Source organism: Euprymna scolopes, chromosome 23 (genome assembly GCF_053919585.1).
Source record: "Euprymna scolopes isolate OS-2025 chromosome 23, ASM5391958v1, whole genome shotgun sequence".
In the NCBI taxonomy this organism is placed as follows: Eukaryota; Metazoa; Mollusca; class Cephalopoda; order Sepiida; family Sepiolidae; genus Euprymna; species Euprymna scolopes.
In genome coordinates this window covers 86,667,545-86,694,784 of record NC_136504.1, presented here as the reverse complement: position 1 = coordinate 86,694,784, position 27,240 = coordinate 86,667,545, and positions in this window count along the sequence as shown.

Genomic DNA, 27,240 nt, shown 5'->3' with positions numbered 1-27,240 from the left:
GACCCCATGTATCGTTTAGTATATGTTTGTTTTTTAGTGTTCAGATTTTATTTGTCTGTTTTTAATTTGCATATAATCGTTACCTTTGCAACATATCTTATTGTCCTTTACATCATATTTTTCTTTTAGCAATGATAAGTGTTCAATTTTTTTCATCAATAATGAGTATAAAAATGAAAACTGATAACCATCTGGTAAATATTTGTACAGCCATACAAAATAAAAATTTTCAAATAGTTGTTAACCTCAAGATGTTAACAATTTGGCCGCCGTATAAAACTTAGTTGATTACAGGAAACAGTAAGTATATAATAAAATAAAACTATTATATCAATATATGTCATCTCTTTATCTACAATTATTTAATTACTCGCCAAGATATTCCCGAATCTCAATCCCTGCCCATTAACGTATACCGTATAGTCACAGCCTTTTAAACACCAAACTTATGTATACACTACACACAATACTTTAGGCAAATCACAATATCATCCCAAGAGAAAGCATTCTCATTGCACCAAAGGAGGTAATTAAGCCTGTCTTAAAAGCTAGACGTTCCTTCGCGTTTGTTAGTTCCGTGTTTATGAAAGAAATAAAGCCATTCCTGTCCTCGGTCTCGACCACAGAGTGTCTGCCATCGTGAATGAAAATAATAAAAAAGAAGTATCTCTATACTAGTTGCTAAATTTATTTTCTTTTATATTCTTTTAAATATATTCTGAATATTCTAAGTTTATGTGGCCTGATAAAAAATTCAAGAATGTAAAGAAAAGAAATTACAGTAAATTATCTGTCTCGTCTATTATATAAAAATTCTAAAAATGTGTTCATTTAATCATATTTTCTTTTCAGTTTTCTTTTTACTTTCACCTGTTATCTCATGCATTCTAACCGAGAGACCTTTTAAAGAGTCTAATCGTCCATTTAAATGCAATTGTTTTGATCCGCTTCGCATTCACCGGATATATTTGCCGGGCAGATTTTGTATTTTTTTGAATGATGCAGTTTACTTTAATAATTGCTGGAATTATGAATATCTTTCTAAGATTCAAGTATATTTTCATATCTTTGACATTGCGTTATCTTTTCCTTGTGTTTCAGAATGAACATGACATTTGAAACTAATGGGGGAAAGAATGTACACACACACACACACACACACACACATATATATATATATATATATATATATATAATGGGCTCTCCCGATTCATGAGGTTCCGTTACAACAACTAAGTTGCTCAAAAATCAACACGATTTTTTTCTAGTGGTCCAGACTTTGTGTAGAACTGTTATATCCTTACTTTAAATAAGAAACACGGGGTTATGGGAGAAAGACAAAGGGGTTTATTTACAAGGGAATACATGTGACATAAGAGTTACTCGACATCTTGTCTTATTCTCTTTTTTTTCTTCTGCCTCAGTCACGTGAGAGGGTCAATATATCCATAGTTCATTTAATCTATGAAAGGATGTTAGATTATTTGATTACATCAAGAACCAACCACAGTTTTTGGTATTACGGCTAACCTCCGTCTGTGCAGATGACATCTACAGGACAGAGTCTGCAGTTTCCTTCTCCTAGATGACTGCCTTAATTAAGACTGGGGTTGCATCTCTCTTAATAAATTAATGTGTCTCCAGATACCATCCTAGAAATTTCTACGACTAGGCGCCTAATCCTCCCAAATGGTCACCCATCTGGTACTGCCCAAGCTCAACGTTTCTTTTCGGTGATCTGGCGAGAAGCGGCATGTTAACGTCATTGTGCCATATATATATATATATATATATATATATATATATATATATATATATATATATATATATGGTATCGATCGTCAGTTCCTGTACTGATTATTGAAATAGTATGAAGCAATAACCCTTATCCCTGAGTGGCTTCCGGGCCTTGATAAGTGGTGATCATTGTGTAAAAAAAAGCACTAGTATCTGTTGGTATAATAAATTATAAATATATATATATATATGCTGATGACTGGTTTCAAACCGTTATTAAGCCACCTGGACTAACACTGTGGCTCGCAGAATTACACCATGCGGACCAGGAAACGAAAAAAAAAAAAACAAGATTCTTCATGTACAAAGATGTATAGCATCGAAATATATCTGATTCGAATAAATAAATTGTTTGTATGAGAACACAAAATTGTTTGTACGAAAGATCCAAACGTATTCATTCATATATGTAATTCCTATTTTCAATATTATGCAACGCTTCAAATGCAGGTTGCAATGTCCATTATTTCAATTTGCGCAACAAACGCGTTAGTTTGCTGATGACTGCTTTTTACTTCGTTTTTTTTTCAAATCAAACCGCTATTAAGACCCCACAGACTAATATTCTCGCAAAATGACATTATGCGAGCCAGGAAACGAGAAAAACAATAAAAAAAACAATAAAAAAAACCCTCTTCATTGACAAGGATGTATAGCATCGAAATGTATCTGATTTAAACAAATAAATTTGTTTGTAAAAAAATGTTTTGTTTTAGCCTTCCAAACGTATACATTACGTAATTCCTATTTTTGATTAATATGCAAGGCTTCAAGTGCAGGTTACAAATTTCATTAATTCAATTTGCGCGGCTAAAGCGATACCCTGCTGATTACTGTGTTTTTACTTTTTTTTTAATAACACCGTTATCAACACTGACACACACACATATATATAAAATGGACTCTCCCGATTACTAGAATTATGAATATCTTTCTAGGATATAAGTATATTTTCATATCCTACACAAGTCTTGGACTTATGTAGAATATGAAAAGTCGCTCGCAGAATTGCACCATGCAGACCAGGAAGGAAAAAGCAAAAGACTCGATTGACAAGGATATATAGCAAAAAGAAATTTGTTACTATAATTAATGGGTTGCTTTTAGCCTTCTAAACGTATTTTTTTATTTACGTCAATACAAAGTCAGGTGTTATTTTTATTTGCCCAGCATAAACCACTTATAATTTAGTGATTATTATGAATTTTGGAAGACGGCTATTAAAAGTAATGAGACGTAATATGATATATATTTTGTTAATTTTGTTTCCTGCCAAAAAATAAATATATTAAATAAAATAAAAATCGGGTTAATTCCTTTTAATGGAGATTATAATACCATGTGAGTCTTCTGAAAATTGTACAATAGATACAACACATCAATAAAATTTCCTAAAATGTCAGTTTCATTTGAGTAATTTAAATGGTTGTACGGTGCGATATAAATAAAGCTGCAATTCCAGTTTTCTAGTTTTATGGTACGATATAAGTGTAGCTTCCGTTTCAGCGCGAGAACACGTAAACCCGTTATATATATATATATATATATATATATATATATATATATATATATATATATATGCATATATATATACATATACACACATATATAATATACGGCATAATTACGTTGACACACTGGTTCTCGTCAGATGACCGAAGTTAGGCAACGTTGAGCCTCGCTAGTACCAGATGGGTGACCATTTGGGAATTCTAGGCGTTGTATGTGCTTTCTGCTGATCTCGACATTGTTTCCCGTCCAATCTTTTGAACATTGGGCCCTTGGCAGCCAAATCCTCGGTCAAAAACCGATTAAAAAGATTGCCCTATGTCTGAATACCCTTTATGTAACGTTTCAAATGTTTAGAGTAAAAACCTCTGCGGTCTCTACCAAATTATTCAAGTTTGGTAGAGACCGCAGAGGTAAATTTTTTAAACTTTGACTCCAATCTTTACCCTTTAATCATTTATTGTTTTGGGCTCAAATCAAATAAAAAAGATTGATCCATGTCCAAGTAACCTACATCTAAAATTTAAAGTATTTAGTTCCAAAATTGTCGGATGAGTTTGGTAGAGTTTCAAGGATCAAATCGTTTGATTTTGACCCCTTGACAGCTGAATTTCTGTCTGAAAACCGATTGAAAATATTTTCCCATTTTTTTTTAATTCAATTTATAGCATCATATAATCAATTCTTAATGCTGACATATTTTAAGTTATAAATTTATTATATTTTTTACTAGAATATCTTGTCCTTTTCTTTTCTAGTTTTAACAACTAGTCATTTACTTTTCCATGTTTTAGCATAACCATATTATTTTTCATACTCGCATTTTCCTATTGTAATTCATGATTTTCCCAGGCTTCCAATAAATTCACCTGTTCTTTGTTTAATTTCAGTTTTTTTTGTACCCCCGTAAGCATAACATACGCATATGTAATGACAATCTGCTTTAAATAAAATCTCTCAATTATCCCCCTTTCATTCTTTCACTCTCTCTGTTTAACTTGTTACTTCTCTTTTCGCGACAGTAGTGAATAAGTAGCAACAGTAGTTCCTGAAGCAACATGGTTGCTATGGAAACCAGTCATAAAAAGCGTCGCCTACGGCCTTACATATTTTTACGATTTTGAACACCAGAAAATTCATCATAAATTTTGTTTTACTGAACGAAAATTGATTTTTTTTTTTTACAATATAGCTGAGAAGGTGATCTATAAAATGTTATAATTGTTTGAAATTTGGTCAAAAAATGAGTGAGCGGTGAAGCTTTAAAGCAGTTCTAAATGACTAAACTGCCACTTAAGCATATAATTCGTCGTTTATATCGAACTTTTATAATAAGATCAGTCGATCATTAAAATACAATGAAAATAAATATATTTACAAAAATTTCTGTTTTTGTTATTTCCAATAAATCAGGTTATTATTGCTGGCATTCGTTTTTTGATATTTTTTTAGTTCGAATACTTTCTAGAAAGCTAACGTGAAGGTTGTTTTTGTGGAATACAATAACTGAGAATAACTCCACTTGCATAACACGGCAAGTAGCAGAAACACTTAACGCATCAAAATTTACATTTCATGAACATTCAATCTGTTCAATACAAGGTGCTTTCGATTGATTTATTCGTTCGTCTTCATATGGCCTATCATATGAAAAAAACAGATTAATACTCCGCCTGAGGACTGTTGATTGGATCAGTGGAGGGTGCTTACGACGAATGGAACGTAAAAACTATAGATTCTCCATATAAAATACTTGGTGGATCATCTGAAAAAAAAAAGACTTAATAAACAGAAGAACGTTAATGAAAACATTAGCTATACACACACACAGGATATTTAAAATTGCAAACTTTTACTCTCGCGTCTGGTGCATGAACGAGTTTAGGGTTCCCTTTTATCCTAGGTGCCGGCCTGCCATTATTTTCTTTGGTTTATACTTTTATTCATTTTGTCTTTTTTTGAATATTTGGTCAGCGTTTACTTCCTGTTAGAAGTATCCTCATGTCAGGATCTTTACCCTGACACACCCTTATACAGAAAGACCGAAGACACCCGAGGGTGGTATCTAGTAGGCATTCAAGTTCTCTCCAGTAGGCATTCAAGTTCTATTCAGTAGGTATTCAATTTCTTTCATACACTGTGTGTATGCATATGTGTATGTTAAGTTAAAAATATAAAACAACGCATATGAAGTAAATATATTCTCAATAAGAGTTGCCTTGGATAAATAATATACTTAATATTAAAAAAAAATACACAACAATATTCATTCTCTGAAGATCAAATAGACCACTCTTCTGTAGAAGAGTAGTGTTTCAATCATTTTCTGACGCCATTCCATGTCAAAAAGTAAGTAAATTAGATTTTTTGTCAAGGAATAAGCTTTATTATAACGACGACTTCTGGAGAAATTTATATAAAGGAGAATTATCTATGTGCATGTGTGTGTACCTAGCAGGAGGAATGGGCTGGGCAGATGAGAAAAAGTGGTTGGGAGAAACAAGGGTTTAACGGATGAGTAAGAGAATAAAACAGATAGATAGAAATAGAGAGGGTAGAGCGATACATATTTAAATAGAAATATGTTATATATTTGCTTCCTGGAAATGCCTAGAATTCCTGGTAGTTAAACATATAATGACTCATATAGTTCATTCAATCTGCGTCTTCATCTATGAATTTGTAGTCTAACATTTTATCATGATCGATCAACCGATCTACGGATTGACAGAGCTCCTTATATCAAAGATTTGTCGCACGTGCAAATGAAAATAAAAATGTTAAAGATATTTTTAGGTTATAACGACGTGAGAATAATGAGTCAATTTGTATTCAAGATTCGTGCCGAGACAAACAAGACTGTTAAAATCGGTCTATTAATACAACTTAGGCTTCTCGTAACAGAAGAAAGTCTACAAAGTTAAAGTCAAAATTAAAGATAAAGAAATTATTTCTTTTTATTCAGATGAATTACTTGCATCTTTTGTGACACTATCGAATGAGTGTTAGAAAGTATTTAACCGGTAATTTCTATTTATCTTATAAAGTATGCATATTTATATATGCGTACGTGCAGATTCCGTTTTAAATTGATCGATTATTATCAATTGTGAAACACAGCTAACAGGTGTAACGGTTGATGCTGTGGGCTATATTTAGTTTCATTTAGTTTTATTTCCAGATATCTACGATTTTCGGTCTAAAACATTTCTCCGCTTATAAATATTTCAAATGGTTATGAAATGGAAGTAATATTATCAGTTTTTACATATATGCACAATGATCCATTGATAATAAATCTATTAGGAAGGGCCAGGCTTGTATACGGAAATCTGTTATCTTTCAGCCAACTCATGAAATTATATTGCCTTTTTAATTTTTACATTTTAATAAAATTGTATTATTGGCCCTATGACGTTACCATGAATTTGCTACCGGGTAAGTAGAGCGACACGTAGAGAAATAATTTTCAAACCACTTAGCCTTTAATCCCGCTGAAGCAAACATACTATTCTCGATAATGCACGTGTACAACTACGCATGGATAATTGCTTATCAAGGCCCAGGGTTCACTCGAAATACGGAGTAAAGGTAATCTCATTTAGAACATGAAAATCCGTAATAGGAAGATTTAAAATAATGTATGTTATTCGAAAAATATTACTAAATATTACACAGCAAGTATTTGTTTCAATTGGACTTGAAAAGGCCAAATTTTAGTCGGTTAGAAAACATACTCGCAGTATTTGTGCTGCATAGGTGACGGACAACGCCGTAAAATATTGGAGCCGGACAAAGCCAATTGCAAATCAAATTGCTGGCAATGACGTACAATTACGTTCCGATCAAAGAACTGAGATAATTAACAAAAACGCGAGGAAATATTTTAACTAGATTCAAATCGAAGGTCAAACTAAGGGAATAATTAAATTCCGATCAGGGAATGTGGGGTGAAGTAAACATAAGTCAAGTAAAAAAAAAAAAGACAGAAGGGAGAGAAGACTCGAAACACTTCTGCCGTCGCTGTCACACACAACTCATACTGGCACTAACTCACTCGCTTGTCATATTATCAATGTTATGGAAATAAAACTTTGTTAATTTAACAACTTTTTGTTTTCTTACAAAAACTACGGTCATCAGAGTGCATGTAATATGCCACGCATTTTCTAAAAGTTCGAACCATAAAATATATAGACGAATATATTACATTTGTTTTTGTGAGTTCCGCTTGATTGTTCATATACGGAAGAATGGGAGTTATTTGCAGGGGATTGACGCTCAGTCGAGCACCTACTATGAACACAATGTCACATAGGGAAGCTATTAGTATCTATTCCGGAAAAAATGGATTGTAAGGAAGAGAAGAAATCAAATCCCACTAGATTACGAAGTCGGTTTTGTAATCTGTCAACGCAAGGTCTCTGAACAATTTGAAAATGTTCATTTTGGATCTCATAGAGTGAAATGTAATTGATTGTTTGATATATTTTGAAATGTACCTGAGATTTTGAATTTAATAATATTTATTTACACCTCGGATTTCGAACCTTACGGAGTACAACTTCATTAATTGATTAATCGATCCGTAAAGTGTTTAATAAATTGGCTTTCAAGGTGTACTCGTTCATTCTGTTTTATATATATCTATATATCTTAGATATAAAATGTATTTAAGTTCATAAGAAAGTCTTTTTTTTAAATATTATTTTAATTTATGCTAAACACTGATCCACCTGAGATATTATTATGTTTTTATTAATAGAACTGACCATTGAAAATCCATGGATTAAATATGTTTCTTTATAATTGTAGTGACGCTAAGAAAGGATCATGAAGAAGGACGCGAAAACATACGTTTAGGTAAGAAGGAATATATTCTACAAGGAAGGGGGTTACAAAGAAAGGTTATCATAATACACCGACTGTTGAGTTAGTCTGTAGTCTTGCGTTAGGTTGCGATATTTCCCTACGAGAAATATCAGACTCGTGGTTTATATAATGATTAATATAATCTATTACGAGTGAATGAGGAAGCCCCTGTAATAATGATAATAAAAAAACTCATTGTTTTAATTTTTAGGGAATTAATAAGTATTCTAATTTATTCAATTTTTATTATCATCGTCAGTCTTTCTTATTTTATTATTTTTATTGCTCTGTCTAGTATACTGAGGTTTTAGTTTTTTTGTTTTGGTTTTAATATAAAGTTAATATTTATGGTTTTCACATTAATTAACCACCCCCATATATATTCTCAGAATGTGAGAAGTTATATAATTAACAACGCCACAGCTCACAAGAACGATGACAGCCAACACACCAAAAGTCCAAGACTCGAGTTTAGTCCTCATTTAGCCTCATCACTTAGACGTATCCGAACTCGGGATTCGAAACCCGAGCCTCATGCATACAAGGAGAACACTCTACTACCTGAGACAACGCGCCATACACAAGAAAGTTTATTAATTAACACAGATTAAGCAAACCGCGGAGAAATCTATGGAACGGACCTACTTCGTCTTGAAAAACGGCTTTGGTCATACAACTAAGCTATAACCCAAGCCGATGTCTCTCAAGTAGGAATTGTATACTCGCTCGGACGATGGCATCATACATGCTAACCTAGAGAGCAATTAGTAATAGAATTTTCAGAATGTGAGAGATTATATAATTATTTCTACAGCCAAACAATGCTGCAGCTGAAAGAGATATGACAGTCCAAGGCTCGAGTTTCGAAGAATCATGAGTTCGGATATGTATAACTTATGAGCCCAAATGAGGACGAAACTTGAGTCTTGGACTTCCGGTTTGTTGGCTGTCATGGCTCTTGTGAGTTGCGACGTTGTTTGGCTGTGGGAATATATATATATATATATATATGTGTGTGTGTGTGTGTGTGTGTGTGTGTGTGTGTGTGTGTGTGTGTGTGTGTATACTTTATATTGGTATATGAAAATTTACTGAATTATACAAACCCAGTAAAATTAGGAATATTACAAACAAGTCGATATATATATATATATATATATATATATATATATGTGCGTGTGCGTGTGTGTGCATGTGTGTGTGTGTGTGTGTGAATGAGAGATGCAGCATTAGAAATATTCCAGTAACCAAGATTGTTTTCATGAAATGCTCGTTTGTTTTAGACGTTCAAAACTTCTATACATTTTCACAGACTGTTTAGTTCATAATCGACCAAACGCGATTAGCATATTAATTATGACTATTAACTTGTCAGAAAATCAAGATAAAAATGCACTTAAAATAAACACTGCGAGGCATCACAGAAAGCATAAAACGTGTTGGAAATTCAAATGAGTATAATAGAGTATAAATAGAAAATTCGTTAACTATAACTCTTAACATTTTGCAGGAATAAAATCAGCTCAATATAAGACCTTTCAGGTGAAACAGAGCCTTCATTAAGTAAATTGAGACAAATATATTCATAACAACGTAAATAAAATCTTCTGATGTACGATCCTTTCTAGGACAAAGAAAATTCTTATTTATTCTAATGCGTATCTTCTTCAGGACTTATTTCTTCACATCACACAAAGAAGTCGAACAAAGACAGCAAGATTATTCATCTTTACAAACAAGATTCTCGTAGAAAAACACATACGGATATCAACAATAAAATATAAAATATGGAATATGAGAACTAAATGAATTTAGAAAAACGTACAGATAGATTTCATGGTAAAGTACATAATACAAATATTAATAATAAAGTGATAAGATATAAAATATAGGAACTAAATGATCTAGAAAAAAGTTGCCGTGCGAAAACACATATATAGATATACCAAAAAGCAACGTCTAAAATGAATTGTGGAAGGTCGGGTTCGGTCGAAATAGTTATTTATATTATTTCTCTTTATTGTGAAATAAACCACTTAGTATCTAACTTGGTTATGAAATTGATTTTAAAAATAAATTCTTATATTTACAATTAAGAATATTTACAATAAAATCATAATCAAAACTGTAAAAACAATAGAAAATATAGAATTTAAGAAGTAACTTTGACAACAAATGAATAATCCGAGTCCAAAACGCGGCCATCCATTTTCTTAAAATTGTGCCATTGAATAATAGAAGGACAAATCTGCTCCATCTACACGTCGACTAAAAGCTTATTTGAAATAAAATTAAAATAAAATCATAGCGGTATCATATTATATAAAATATGATTTGGAGATGTGGTAGGCTATTGAAATGCAACACGTTTTGTAGTGAATGCTTCTTGTTTATAAAAAAATGCCGTTTAGTATGTTTTGGATTAAACAAATAAAATATTTTTAAACATTAGAATAAACACTAAATGTACGTGCATATATACAAAAGACGTGCATGCATACATTTGTATGAACAAAAAAAAAACTAAACATACATAATGAATAACTTTACATAAAACCGCAGTGAATACGAAATAAAGTTAATATTAAATAAATATATTTAAGGATATTTTTATAAAAAGGATGAATGGAAGTCAAATAATCTTTATAAATCGTATTGATCCGGTCGTCAATCCCTAGATGTAGATTTTTCTACTCCTGTAGTTTCTTCCCCAGAACGGCTAGACTCTGGAATTCCATTCCAGGTCCCTGCTTTCCCAACTGTACTAACATGCAGAAGTTCAAGTGTAACGTGAACCGACATCTTGCTGCCCAAATCCCAACATAAGGCCCCAGTAGTTGCTGCCCCTGATAGTAGCCCCCTACACCACAGTGGCAATGCGCCTTGTTTGGGGTGAAAATGTAATAAAAAAATAATTAAAAAATAGTTCTTTTAAGATTTCTATCATAAAATCATTACAAGTTGTCAGCATTTTACGTCTGTCTGTTAAAGCCGAATGGCAAAGAAGTTAAAATGAAGATATTAAAAACTATCGTACACACAATTTGTTTGGTGTTTACTTCGTGAATTCGGTAAAAATACAGGGTGGAGCAATAAAATTTTCGCCATAGAAAAGACGACATGATTCCATTTTCGTTTGATGAAACCGGTTTTTCTTTTTATTGTTACAGACCATCTACTAGTTTGCTAGTTGCGTACAAATCACAAGAGCGATAAGAGCTTTCTATCATGTCTGAAAGTTATACAAGGTTCAAGGAGTGAGATCGCAGATGTGCTGCTGTTTAATTCATGCTCTCTAGCGATCCAAGTTATGACAACAGGACCATTGCCAACACCCTCAAAATGAAACCCTGGGACGTTAAACGTTTGAGAACAAAGCTCAACAAAGTCTCCGGCACGGTTATGGTCTTTGGTATAGTTCCAAGTGAGGGCTACACCATGTCACCTCACTTCTTCGAAGTCAGCTTGAAAGTCAACACCAAAGTGTGCCTGTATGCGCTGAAGAGTGTGGTGATCCCTTGGTGCAATCGGGTGGCCACTGCAGACCCTGGGTGTGGCAGCAGGGCTCGGCGCCAACCCACAAGTCCAAAGAGACCCAGAAAGAATGCTACGACTTTATACCTTTCTCCCACTGACCCGCTTCCTCTCCCGACATGAACCCGCTGAACTACTGCGTTTGGTCATACATCGAGAACATCAGCAACATGACCTCCGCTAACACAAAAGTCAGCTTCATCGCCTCAATCTGCTGAGTATTTTCCGAGTTCCCGAGGGTGCTTGTGGACAAAGCATGCTCCCAGTCCCGACGTTTGTCGAGGCGGGGATTTAGGCTAAAAACAGCTACATTAAATAGATGTTTGCTCTACTACATAATCAAGATACCTGCATTGATTTTTGCAATAAAACCTTTAAAATAAAGCTGTAGTGCTGTTTTGTTTAGGGCGACACATTTATCGTTCCACCCTGTAATATTATAAATTCATTTATTTCAAGTAAAACACACACACACATACACACACACACACACACACACACACACACACACACATATATATAATATAAAGCTGAACATCTGTGTGTGTGTCTGGTCACGAATAAGCTCCTATATGGTTGACTATTATAGAAAACTGATCACATACAATGATAGAAGATGTATCGAGACACAGGAATGGGTATGTTTGATCTAGCATAATGAAAATTCATTAAAATTGTCGGGTCTGCGTACGCGCCTGGATCACAAAGTATGGAAATAAAAAAATTAAAAATTAAAAAAAAAAGCGTTTACAAGTGTTTTTGATATAGATGTACATAATAATACTTTTATAAGTATGTTTTAACTTAAATAGGGATGGTATAATAAAATTGTGTGGTCTGCGTTCGCGCCTAGCCGCCATAGAATGGAAATAGGCACAAACTTTAATAAAGACTTTTCATATCTATCTGCGTAAGTATAATTATGTTTCAGTTTGAAGAAATATGATATAATAAAATTATGTGGTGTTCGTTCGCGCCTGACCTCCATAGAATGGAAATATGTCACAAAGTTTAACAATTTTTTTTTTAATATAGATCCACAGAATATTGTGATAAGTGTTTCAGTGTGAACAGGTATGGTATAATAAATTATGGGGTTTATCTATTTTATTTTTTACTTTCATCATATTTTGCTTTGGTTTTGATACCCCACAATTCGAAGCTATCTCTTTACAACCCTTCCTTTTCATAACCTATCATACTTTCATGAATCAGAGTCCATTTTCTGTAGGCTGTTTTTGAACCCAGTCAACGACGGGTAATTTTGCTAGTATATATATATATATATATATATATATATATATATATATATATATATATATATATATATGTATGTATAAATATATATATGTAATTTTTTAACAAGACTCTCAAAGGTGTATAATGAAGTCCCACTACAAACAACACCAAATACTTTCAAGTTCCCCTGTCGTCTCTGTGAATGATTTTGCAAACGTGTAGCTTGTTTGAAGAGCCACCTACGTGCGCATCAATCTGAAGAAATGCAAATCTTCTATCAGGAAGTAACAATCATCATATACCTGTAATTACTCGAATAATTATCATCTCTATATTAGAACCTATCACGATAATAAAAAAAAACTCAATATATTAAATAGAGCAATTAACAAACAAGCAATTGGTGATTGAAATTAAAGCTTAATAAATCACAATATATAATAAAGTATAAAACGTTGTACAATTGCTTATTTATATATTTGATGCATAATAAAATAATGTGTTTTATTCCATTGCCTTTTTATCGTCAATTACACTGTTTGTATATATGATATTTCACGGATCTTATAATTTCGGATTCACACTCATACACCGTTCGAGCGCTGTTATAATAAAATTACCACAAAGGAATTACGCAGCATAACGTGTTAAAAGCATCTGGAGAGTCCTTAATTGTATGAAAAGAACGGTCATTAATGATGATAAAATACGACATATGTAAGCTAAAACCCCGCTATGTAAAATCGCTAATTTATATAGCTATTGGAATAACACGTTAGATCGCTGATCAACTGGTATGGAAAGAAGGATGTTTAAGTTGTAAATATATTTACACACACACACACACACACACACACACACACACACACACACACACACACACACACACATGTAGGCACACACACATCTGTGTATACATATTTGTGTGTGTTTATGTATGTATAGAAAATAATTGGTTAGACATAAAATTGAAAAACAAAAGTGATTACTTTTTGTTATTTAAGACTTCGGATATAACACACGCAAAGGATGAAATCACCTGCCATTAAGCATTAAAATAACTTTCACCGCAGTTTATAAATTCCGTGACACGTGCGAGGATAGATTATGCGGCTAGAATAGCTTCATCGCGCATTGCTGCACGCAACAAAACCCGCCAACTAAGCGAGAGAGAAATAAACAAAACGTGTTGCTGGTGTTTGCCAATTTACGGCGAAAACTTGGCTATCAGATAAAACAGTATCACTTTCAAAGGAGATTTTTTAGCATGCTGAATGGTGGCTTTATTCGAAAAGGCGCAAATAAAACAGAAATAAGACTTGAACTTTATTATCAACAGAAAAGCAGATTTAAAATATGCGGAACCATGACACGTGGATATGAAATGACGTATTGTAGATGTTGACTTTTGAGGAGAAGCAAAATGTAGTGTCTGTTCTGATAATGCATTTAATCTTTTCTATCAGCGAAGAACTCCTTTTAGGTTATGACAAGTTTTATTTTTGCTCCATATACAGCGTACATCTCATTCGGAAAGTGAATTTCCTCACAGTAAGAATAAACTTGTATTACTTACTGCCCTTGAGGGAGGCAAGTAAATACGTGGGCTGAAATTTGAGATTTTTATACATCTTTTTATTGGAGGGTTGTATGCATGGTGTTTTGATGCAGGTTTGTCAATACAAAGCTACGATGATAAGTAATCAAATATATATATATATATATATATATATATATATATATATATATATATATATATATATAACTACTTAATTTACTCACATAAAAATAATATACGAAAGTGTAGATTTATGCGTAAACTTTACGTGTTTACTTCAAAAGTGCTCAATACGTAGGTAGAGCTAGTTAGTAATTTATAAAATATATATGGCGATTAAGCTACACTGAATATTCGGCGTTTCATCCACTCTAGGACTCCTCAGGCTTATATATATATATATATATATATATATATATATATATATATATATATATATATATATATATATATATATAATAAGCCTGAGGAGTCTTAGAGTGGATGAAACGCCGAATATTCAGTGTAGCTTAACCGCCATATATATTTTATAAATTACCATATATATATATATATATATATATATATATATATATATTATTTTAAATTTAAGATATCTTATGACGATTTATTGCCTGCTTCTACCAAAATATTGATTTACTGCCTACGTTAGAATTTTCTATAAGATAATTAGTTGAGATGAGGGAAGATTCGGTTGTACAAGCACAGTTAGCTGACACTCATCTTCAATTTTTTAACTCCCAGTTTAGAAGTACAAGTTTAATTATATTTTTTTTACTTTTTATCCTATTAGCACATTAATGCTATCATTATGCTATATGAGCACACTCGAGCAATGGTCAGGTCCCCAGATGGGAACACTGAATTTTTCGACATCCGCACTGGGGTTCTACAAGGAGATACTCTTGCCCCTTTTCTTCTCATTGTCTGTCTTGACTTTGTACTTCGCACCTCTGTTAATATACACAACATGCTAGGCTTCACCCTAAATGAATCCAGAAACAGACGTCCTCAATCAGCACACATAACTGATGCAGATTACACAGACTATTATTGCTTTGTTCGCGAACAACACTGCTGATGCACAAACACTGTTACGTAAGCTAGAAAAGTCTGCAAATGACATTGGTCTTCACATAAATGCGGATATGACAAAGTTTATGACTTTCAATGTGAAGGGAGAGATCAGGGCTTTGGTTGGGTCAACACTGAAAGAAGTCGCCGAGTTTACGTATCTGGGCAGCAACATAGTTTCCACAGAGAGAGATATCGGAATTTGCATCTAAAAAGCATGGCCCGCATTCAGTATGGACTTCGAGACTGGCTGACAAACTGAAAAGACAGTTCTTCAGGGCAATGGTAGAGTCTGTCCTTGTTTACGGTGCTACAACCTGGACACTCACCAAAAGATTGGAAAGAAAACTAGACGGCACATACACCCGTATGCTAAGAACAATATTAAATATATCTTGGCAAAATCATCCCACGAAGCAGCAACTTTATGGCAATCTACCTACCATATATAATACCATCAGAGAAAGACGCCTACGATTTGCCGGTCATTGTCTGAGGAGCACGCATGAATTGGTGAGTAATGTATTGCTATCGACTCCACGGCACGGACGCGCAAGCAGAGGACGACCTAGATCCACGTATATCCAATAAATAGCACACAACGCCAACTGTGAACCTGAAGATCTGAGGCAACTGATGGAAGACAGGAAACTCTGGGGAGGAAGAGTCACATTGGCCCGGGCAAGAAGCCCGTCATGATGATGATGATGAGGATGATGATCACATACTGAAAGCACGAACTTATACTAAATGTACTTTATATATCTGGTATTGTTCTTAGGCGGAATGTCCTCTATAATATCGACAATCGAAAAACTACAACGATAAAAGGAGGAATAGGCGATTTTGACAAAAGTTACGCGTTATACAGCTAACATCGCAAATGTATTTAAAAAGTTTTATTACAGCATAAGCAGAAAGACACGGCATATAAAATTCACAGGAGGTTCTTTAATATGACGGGCCGCGTTCGAAATGAATGCTTCTGTTTGGACCACAATTGGAACATGATACTTGACGTTTGCATTTAAAACCTTAATTGAAGTCATTATATAGATATTTTATAAAATCGATAGTAGGTTCTCTACAGTGGAAGGGAAAATAAAATCTATTATGGACTAAATGTAGCCCCCCCCCAGCGCACTGCAGTAGAGCCCTAACTAGAGCAGGCAATCAATCGATTCGATTGAAAAATTGTCGATTTCACCGATTTGGATGAAAATGGTGTATAGGAGGGTAAAACATTCGTAGATCCTCATTCAATCTCGAGGAACACCAGGTCTCCTTACTAGTAAAAAACAGCAAATAAATTTAAAAAATCATCTAACTTTACTTCTATAGTCTCTATAATTCAGTAAAACATCTACATAAAGATCGCACATTAAATAACATATAGAGAATATCATAAAATAAAATAAAACAAAAAATGCAATTGGTCTGTATATGTGTGTGTATGAGTTTGTTCCTTATGGACTCGGAAACGACTAGACCGATTTATTTGTTATTTTACACACGTGCATCTTATATGTATATATGTATATTTAAATAAATAGATCAATTAACAAACAAGCGTGTTCATAAATATGTTTTATATATGTTTTATATATGTTTCAAATATGTTTTATATATGTTTTATGTATGCTTTATATATGTTTTATATCGGAATGTCTCCTACAAGTATCGACAATAGATAACGGAAAAATCCTATTAAGGATTGGATAGTCTAATTCTGACAAAAGTTAACACTTTCATCAACAGTAACTTCTTGGATAAAACAAAGGAGCGTTCAAAATGAATATTCCTGTTCAGAGCACATTTGAATCATTGCGTTAGAAATTTTGCATTAGAAATGTGAATTGAACTCATTATATTCGAATAATTTGATAATATTCTCATAAGTGCAATGTAGACTTCAATGAACTGTGGACTAAGTCACTGAGAGGAGCCATCTGAAACTTCCTCTCTGTGCACCACGCTGGGTTCCTAATAGAGAACACAATCGATTAATGTGATTGATGAATTAGTAATGTCACCGATTTTGATGACAATACAAGTATTGGAATTGGTTGAACATTCGTTGATATTCATTCAATCCTGAGCAACGTCGGGTCTCCCTGTTAGTATATATATATATATATATATATATATATATATATATATATATATATATTCGGACACATTTTTATCATCTAAGGTTCATCAGCGAGGCTGAATCTATCAATATATATGTGTGTGTGTGTGTGTGTAATAGCTTTTACTTCATTCCAAAGTTCTAGATTTTATTTACCTTTTCAGACAAAAACCTTCGCTATAATTACAGATCCGTTTTGTTCACAACGATGTTCCTATGTGAATCGTGGATGTTTTTGTCCATGAGCTCATCAGAAAACCAATCAGAAAATTCTCAATCAGATAAAATACAATCGCTGCAATAAACAAAAATAAACAAAATATATATTTAGACAAAATTGCTATGACTAACCAACCCCCATGCTAGATCACAATCTTTACTGGAAAACCGTCCGAGTTTAGGACATGGCTAGTTGTTCTGAAAAAGAAAGAGCAGGTCTACAAGCTAACAGACCCAGAACTAGTAAACCTGCCATACGACTTTACGAACGATCTACTATCGGAAATTATCGGAGAATATCTCCATGATTATTCGAACTGCACCAGTAAGGATCTGCTCGATCAAGTAGCAGCCCAGTACGGCGAATTCACTAATGCTGCCGACGTTTCTCGGGTTCTAATAAAAATAAAACGATTGACGAGAGGTACTCTCAGACTTAGCCCGTGCGGTGAACAGATATGCTTAGTTAGCCTATAGGGACGCAGAGATGAGGGAAGATTGAGATGTGCAAGTACACTTAGCTGGATTCTTCATAGATGCTTTACGTAACAAATTTATCCAGGAGGACAAGATCAGATCAAATCCGACAACATTATCGGACGCCTTGTCTGTTGCAAGACAAAGCGAAAAGCTCTATGACTCCGAAGTGGGCAAACAAATGAGCAGGCTAACATAAATGATAGATCATTAAATTATAGCGTTAAGGGGCATCAAGGACAAATGGGGCTCCAACTAGATTTAGGTTACCCAAAACTGAATTTTACAGCAGCAGATCGATCAATGCTGTAAGGAGTAAGTTTCGTGGATGTGCTTCGGCACGATCACAGCGAGAGCGGTCCAGCTATATTAGGCTAGAACGAGTGTGCTAATGGTCATCAGATGGAAGGATTAAATAACTTCACTTCAGGAAAAATAAAGGTTACCCTCGAGACCCACTGACCACTGACCACCACTGAGATCAAATACACGGACATGAAACCATGTCAACTCCTCAAAGAAAGGAGTAACCCAGGGAAGCATGAACCCCAGATGTCATGGATATCTAGAAGACGGTGAGACCAGGCCTAAACGGGCCCACCAAAGAAATAAGTCGGCCAAGAAAATTTGGGAAAATAGAGGTTCCAGAGAAATAAATTACTCAACAAGGGCGCCGGAATATACTGATAGAGGCACTGATCGACACTGAATCGGAAGTCTTGCTTATCAAAACATGAATTTTGGAAGAGTTGAAACACATAAAGGGGAGCTAAGGGATTTTAATCTAACACTTACTCTCGCAAACGGACAAAGGGTGACACTAAAAAAGCATGGTTTATTTATCCATTAAAATAAAGAAGGTGAAAGCTTCGTCCAGGTAATTTCTCACTCCAGACTTGGACCCGGAGTTGATATTCGGGGTAGATTGTTTGCAAAGAAAACGAGCGTAAATAACCTTCCACTCTAACCAATTAACGGTTAGAGCGATGAACATCACACTTGGTAGTAGTATTAGTGGTGAATCGAGTAATCACCATGCACTGCATCCACGTATACTGTTAAAGCAGTTTGTAACAAACAAAGATATCCACCCCCGTCAGTCTAAAAACTGAAACCTGTAACAAAGGCAATTATTGTATGCCTCAATCTATCCACACCACAGATAGCTGTGAAGCGTATGAGCCTCAGAAAAATGTTCAGCTTTCCACAAATACTTAAAATTACAAATTATTTCACACAAACTACCAAACGGTCTCAAATCTATAGAGAATATCTGGACAAATACTAACTCAGACGATTCTTGAATGTACCTCTCTCCAACTCAATAGATTGTAGCCGACTACAAAACAAACAGCTTTTGAAAACGGGCATGAAATTTGAAAAAAAGTGCACAGGGCAAAGAGAAATGTTCAGCTTTCCATAAATACTGTAAATTACAAATTATTTCATACAAACTATATAACGGTCTCAACCCTATAGAGAATGTCTGGACAAATACTAACTCAGACGATTCTTGAATGTACCTCTCTCCAACACAATAGATTGTAGCCGACTACAAATCAAACAGCTTTTGAAAACGGACATGAAATTTGAAAAAAAAGTGCACAGGGCAAAGAGAAATCGTCATCAACAAAAACGAAAATTGTCAATAAATAAAAGACAAGTAAAGTTTTAGAAAATGTCAATAGAATCAAACAACGCTTAAAATAATGATAATCATCGTCGAAAACAAATAATATATTTTGTTATTTTTATCAGAGAGAGAAAGAGGAAGAACAATGAAATATACTAGTCAATAAAATAAAATCACTATGAAAATGACAATTTCAAAAAATTAAGAAAATATTATTAAAAAAAAAATGATCCAAAATTTAATGTTTCAAAAAGTTATGCGAACAGATAATTCAAGCTGACTCAAAAGATTGTAGGTGGTAACAAAACCCAACTTTATAACTGAAATTGCTTTTTGAACTAGAAGTTATTTCAGTTTTATCATATACTAGTAGTTAAGCCGGCTTTTCCCGGGACCTATGTACTTTATGCGCATATGCATATATATATATATATATATATATATATATATATATATATATATATATATATATATATTAAAAAGTTTGACTCAAGTCCAAGTAACCTACATCTAAGAATTTCGAATGTTTAGACTCAAAATTGGCGGAGGAGTTTGATAGAGTTTTAAAAGGTCAACTCGTTGAACTTTCACCACATGACAGCCAAATATCTAGCCGAAAACCGATTAAAAAGATTTATCCACATCTCAATACACCTTATATAAAATCTCGTGTCTGTAGACTGAAAATGGACTGAGTAGTTTGATAAGGAAACGTAAACACAGACACACACACAACACACACACACGGACAGACAATTTTACTTTTATAGATATATAGGTATATTCGGCGATGGAGGGCAATATATTTGATGTCCGGTTGATTCCGAAGTTTAGTGGTGCTGTAGCTGATATGCCCATTTTCGAGTAGATCGAAAATGTGGAACTTGTGGGTGAACTTTTCACGATGAAAAATGTCGAGCGCGTTCTGCCATTGAGATTGCCGAGAAGAAAGCAGACACAGAACAGATCAAACAGGCTCTTATAACGTGTGGGTAACGCGAAAAATTCTATGCAAATTAGATTATGACAAGATGCATAAAAGAAGCAATAAAAGGAACGACATGCGACGTGAAATAAGAATGTGAATGTGTTATGCGAACGGATGTGTGTATTATCAGGATTATTGAAACTGACTCAAAAGATTCTAGGCGCGACAAAACACAATTTTTACAATTCCACTGAAACTAGACTCTAAAACGTTGTTTCCATAGAAAAATAGAGTTAGAATAACCTTCATGAAGCCATTGCATTGCTTGAACAGTATTTTCAGAAACAAAGTTCATCAACACAAAAAATTTAGATTGCTTACAAAATTTTCAGCCATAATATGCGTTTAAATAACTATAACTTACAAATCCGATTGAGATCAAAGTTTTAACGCGCTATTTTATTATTTTTCTGATCCATGGCGCTATGTATGTTTTAGACTCGGGATATACTGAGGGTGTATTAATGGCCTCGCGAAATACCTATATATCTATTCATCATATTATTCTATAATTTGATTTTCTCCAAATGTAGAAAAGTGACTGAATTCATTTTTCCTTTCTCAAATACTGTGAAAACTCGTAAATTGTCTATAGCTTGATGAATTTCAGACAAAATATATTTGCAATATATTTTGTTTAAGTTGAGAAAACATAATTTATCATATTTTTAACTTCATGTTTTGCTTTGTGTGAATATATTTGAATGAAATAAATTGAAAATTGAAGCCTGAAGGCGTATTTTTTTATTTGAATATGCATTACTTTCATTCTGTTTATAGAATGAACCAACTGAAAAATGAGCAGCGTCTGATTCTATACAATATGGTGGATGGCAACGTGAGATGGCGGAAAGTTAGATAATAAGCCGTGTGCAAATAAATCCGCCATTACAATCAATAGGTGCGATGCGTCAATAAATATACTTGCATCACTTTTTGGCACGATATAGATTTGAATTAATACATGGAAGTTGATACATAAAATGCTGATGGTCGTTATTCCTAATTAAGTTCAGTTGTTTCGTTTCTTAGAAGCTGGAAGTTAGATAAAACAAACTATCTCATCAAATACGAATTACATTAAACTCAATAAAATCCGGCGTTTTTGAAGTGTACAATCAGACGAAAAATGCCATAGAGAGTCCATATAATCTATTACGAGACCTCCAACAATGGGATAAGTTGTTCAGATATTATAAATAAAATTGCATCTTACATGTTAGGAGTCAGCTCCACAGGCCAATCACCTGGCTTCTCCTTTTATTATTACCGACCCACAATGCTACAACTTACCACACACACACGCGCGCGCGCGTGCGCGCATATATATATATATATATATATATATATATATAGGTTTTGGAAGGTTTACCCTTTTACATATGCATTACATCTAGGGACGTTTAGAAACATATATGTATGTACATATACACTCGTGAGCAAAAAAAAAAAAACAAAAAAAAAACGGGGCCAAACAACTTTTATACATTTTATCGCTTTAAATGCTATATTGAACAAAGAACAATTGAACAAGGAAACTTAAACGAGACTAATAACACAGAACAAGACATTTAATTTAATAAATGCTTAGGATGGGATCTCATTCCCTTTGGATTTCTTTAAAAGACATGCTCTCAACCAAAGTGAACACTGTGAAGGGATGCTATTCCATTCGCTTTGCACAGATTCCCACGGTATGTCATTGTTTGAAAAAGTTCTTCCCTCCAATGCACGAGATATTATGGACGAAATATTCTCGATTGGGTTTAAATCGGGACTTTGATCTGGCCAAAATATCACATCAATTGAATTATCAGAAAACCATTTTTGCGACTTTAGCAGTGTATGCAGGGGCATTATCATGTTGAAACATAGTGTTTTGAGATATTCCCAGCTTCTGGATACTTGGTAACAGTCCTGTTTCAAATATTCAAATGTATTCCTTTTAATTGATTGTCTTCTCACATCTAATAAGTTCCCGAACTCCTGCTGCAGTAAAAGTTCCCCATATCATTATCCCTCCATTCCGGTGTTTAACTGTCGTTTTTATGCAACTTGGTGAAAATCTTTCTCCAGTTCTTCGATCACACCATTCGGGAGCATTGGGAGCATCAATAAGTCAAAATCTTGATTCATCTGACCAGAAAACATTCCTGAACCAGTCTGCATCTTTCTTGATATAATATGAGGAAATCTCTTTCTATCGTTGATGTTTTTCTTAGATAAATATGGCGTCTTTGCACACCTTTTAGAAGAAAATCTCATTTCTTTCATTGGTTTAGATATTGTATATCTAGAAAGAGAATTTCCAGCCCCTGTTTTGAATTCTTTGCTATGGTCAACATAAGGTTTCTTTCAATCCTTCAAAACAGTTAATTTAAGCCTGTGGTCGTCCTTTAAAGTGAATGCTCTAGAGCGACCAGATCCAGATTTCCTTTTCACCAAGCATCCCACTTCGAACCTTTGACCAATTCGCTTCACTACAGAAAGAGGTGTTTTCACATTTTCTTTTCTTAAAATATCAAACATCTGCTTGTAAGTCATTCTGAACTGCCTCAATACTGCAATTCGGTGTTTATATCCTCACCAAAATGCGGTTTTACCATTTTTAGGATTAATTCTTCCACTGATTGCTATATGCTATAATAATAATGATCTGCAAAATAGAAATTTTCAGTTAAAATTTAAAAAATTCCAGGAAAAATATTTAAAAGTCGATTTCTTCCTTGGCAATTTTTTTTTTGCTCATGAGTGTACACACAAATATAAAAATTTGCATACATCTCTTGTTTATTTATTTTGTATATATACTTTTTCTATCCACATATATCTTTTAGCCGCGCTACAGCCTATTAGCCTAACTAACTGTAGCAGGATTCTAATCTAAGATTGTAGTCGTATGCCACAAAGGCTTATATAGTAGCTAAATAGTGTACGATAGCAGTAGAAATTGTAATTCATCATTAATTAATCTTAATCCACTAAAACATTTTATTAACAAATAATAGTGTCTCTCAATTTGGCAAATATGCACATTTATTGTATACCAAATTTACCAAAGACTTCGGCACAATCACGTAGACACACCGATTCTCGCCAGATCACTGAAGTTAAGCAACGTTGAGCCCAACCTTCTCAGAAGGAATATACAGCGCCTAACCTTCCCAAATGGTCACCCATTTGGTCAGTATCAAATGAGTGACCATTTGGGAAGGCTAGGCGCTGTATGTTCGTTCTGGGAAGGTTGGGCGTGGGGCCACTACCCCTATCCCGTAAAAAGAACTCCTCGCTACAAATCATCTACAAAGTTGTGGATGGCCTATCCCCCTCCAGGGGCTGAAGGCTATGAATGGATGGATAGAAATGTACCTGAGATTAAGAAAAAACATCATACAAGATGCATCAAATTGTAATTTTATTTATAAAAATTTAATATCATATTCCAACGTTTCTTTAATACTCACCATATTTGTTTTCTTTTCGATAAAATTTTCTTTATTTTACAAAAAAGTAGAGAATATATGGCAACATTCACAAATAAGGAAATAGTTAATACACACCAACCGGTTTATATATATATATATATATATATATATATATATATATATATAATCCACGTATGCACTTATTTCGAGCTTCCTTTTTAAAATTCAATATGTTTTAAAATCTTTTTCCAAGTGTTTTTTAACGTTTTCTTAACTACTTGTTCTTATATATATATATATATATATATATATATATATATATATATATATATATATATATATATATATATATATGTAAAATGATTGTACAGATTTTTTTTCAGTAGATACAGAACCACTGAAACTTCGGTGTTTATTAATGAACACTCGATGAATTAACAAAATTATTTTATTCTGTGATAATGCATAGAAACAGTGTTACCTACATGTGTGCATACATGTTTCTGGACTTTCGATCTGATAGCCTTACAACGTTGTGATTTCTGACTAGAAATTCCTAAAGAAATATGTATGCACATACGTAGTTTATCATGTTTGCATAAATAACATATTACATCTATCTATCTATCTATCAATCAATCTATCTATCAATCTATCCATCTATTTATCTATCTATGTACCTATTATATATATATATATATATATATATATATATATAAATGATGTGCATATCTGTACCAATAACAGAGATTAACCTGCGCTAAATCAAAGAAACGTAATTCACTAAAAGTCGACACAATAGTAAATATATATTTATTAAACAAACATCAACTCATTTTTAATCGCTACTTTTTGCTAAGCAAGTTCTTAACCAACCTCTCTCTTGGACTGCATGCAAAACGTAATCCTTATTCAATATGTCCACGACTACCCCTCAACTCCATCCGCTGCCGAATTATCATGAAATTTCAATTTACTCCACTAATTGTTAACTCCTTTTATTGTAGAATTTCTTAGATGCAGGAAGATTTTCTTGGAACTTTTTTTCCTATTCCCGGTTTCCCGGACCGTATCAATACGCAGCATTTTTATTGTAATGTATATAAACATTTTGCTGCTAGACTCCTCATCCAGATTGCTTTCGTATAAACCTGGCTTGACGCACTCAAGTCCCATTACGTTTTACCCTGAGGAAATGTATGAGAATAAAAAGTTTGGCAGTTTCTACTTATTGAACATTATTTTCTAATATGATATTTTTATTTAAAAGAAATACAGTTACAAACAAGTTTGCCATCTATATTGTTACAAACAAAACTCAGAAACTACACAAGATACATCAAGAAACCTTACATAATCAGATTCAGTGTGGTCTCGTTTTGGTTATGGTGAGAGAATAATGTAATATCCGCCATTTTGCTTTTCTTTTTTTTTCATCGGTAACAAAGCCAACAGAGTATAAGCTACCGCTGAGATGACTTTTTCATGTTGCCTGAGGTTGGCTTTGGCTCTGTGCAGTTCTAGCAAGCCCCCTTCCAGGCGTTGCTTTCTCCCTTCAAGAATGACTTAGTTTATTGCTAATAATGTAAGGTGATCTTATTTAAGAATGTCGGTGTAGCTGAACAGACAGTTATACAGGGCAGAGTGCTCTTTCTTTAAAGCGCTGGCTTTCCAAATCCTACTTTGCAACCCCTGTATTTCATCATCTCGCTGTCGGAAGGAGATAAATTACTTACAGTTGTACATAGGAGCGAAAACCCCAGCATCTGTCGCTGCCGTTGCTCAAAAAGTCACTATTTCTATTGCTTCCAGCGAATTAGATATGAAATAAAAGCCATCCTTAGGACTGCCAGCAACCATTGTAAAAGAGTAATAAATAATACAAGAGATTCGTATGCTCAGTACGGCAAGGTTAAAGTAGCTGAGAAGCGGCTTAGTTCCCGCCAGTTTTGGAGAATAACAAAAGGATCCTAAAAAAGCGTATCCCTACCCCTAATATCATCAATAGTCCTGAGATAATTTTGCCAGCATCAGACAAAGCAAAACTCTTTGAAAAAAACTTTGCTGCAAATTTTACACTTTGCGATCATGGCTGCCTACCCCCCTGTATTTTCTCTTGGGACTGAAAACGCACTCTGCGACGTACATATATATATATATATATATATATATATATATATATATGATGTTGCCAAGCTTATAAAATAAACTTGGTAAAACAACTTGTCTAGACGACATTCCAGTCATAATTCTCCAAAGCTTCAACAGGAACTAGCTCCAATATTTAGAAAGCTATTTAAACGTTGTCTTAAGTAGACATGTTTCCCAACAACCTGGAAAAGTTCATCAGTCTGTCCCGTCTTTAAAAATTCCGGAGATCGGTCATCTCCCTCTCAGTACAAACTAATCAGTGTCTTGGGCTTCATGATTAAATTACTGGAATCTGTGATAAAGAGAGAAGTAATCAACCATCTCAGCAAATATAACCTTCTAAGTGACATGCAAGATGGTTTCCATTTGCGGAATTTACAGCTGATGTATTGTTATATCACACAGGATTAGTAACTTATTTGACGCAGGCTTCATTTCTAAAGCAATAGCCCTTGCCATATGAAAGGTTTTTGATAGAATATGGCATACAGGTCTACTTCAAAAGATCACTAGCTACGGAATAGCTGCAAATGGCCTCTCAATTATTAAATCCTTTTTCTGATAGGCCTATAAAAGTAGTGGTTGATGGGCAGAAATCAGAAGTCTGAGGAACAAATATAGAAATAGAATAGT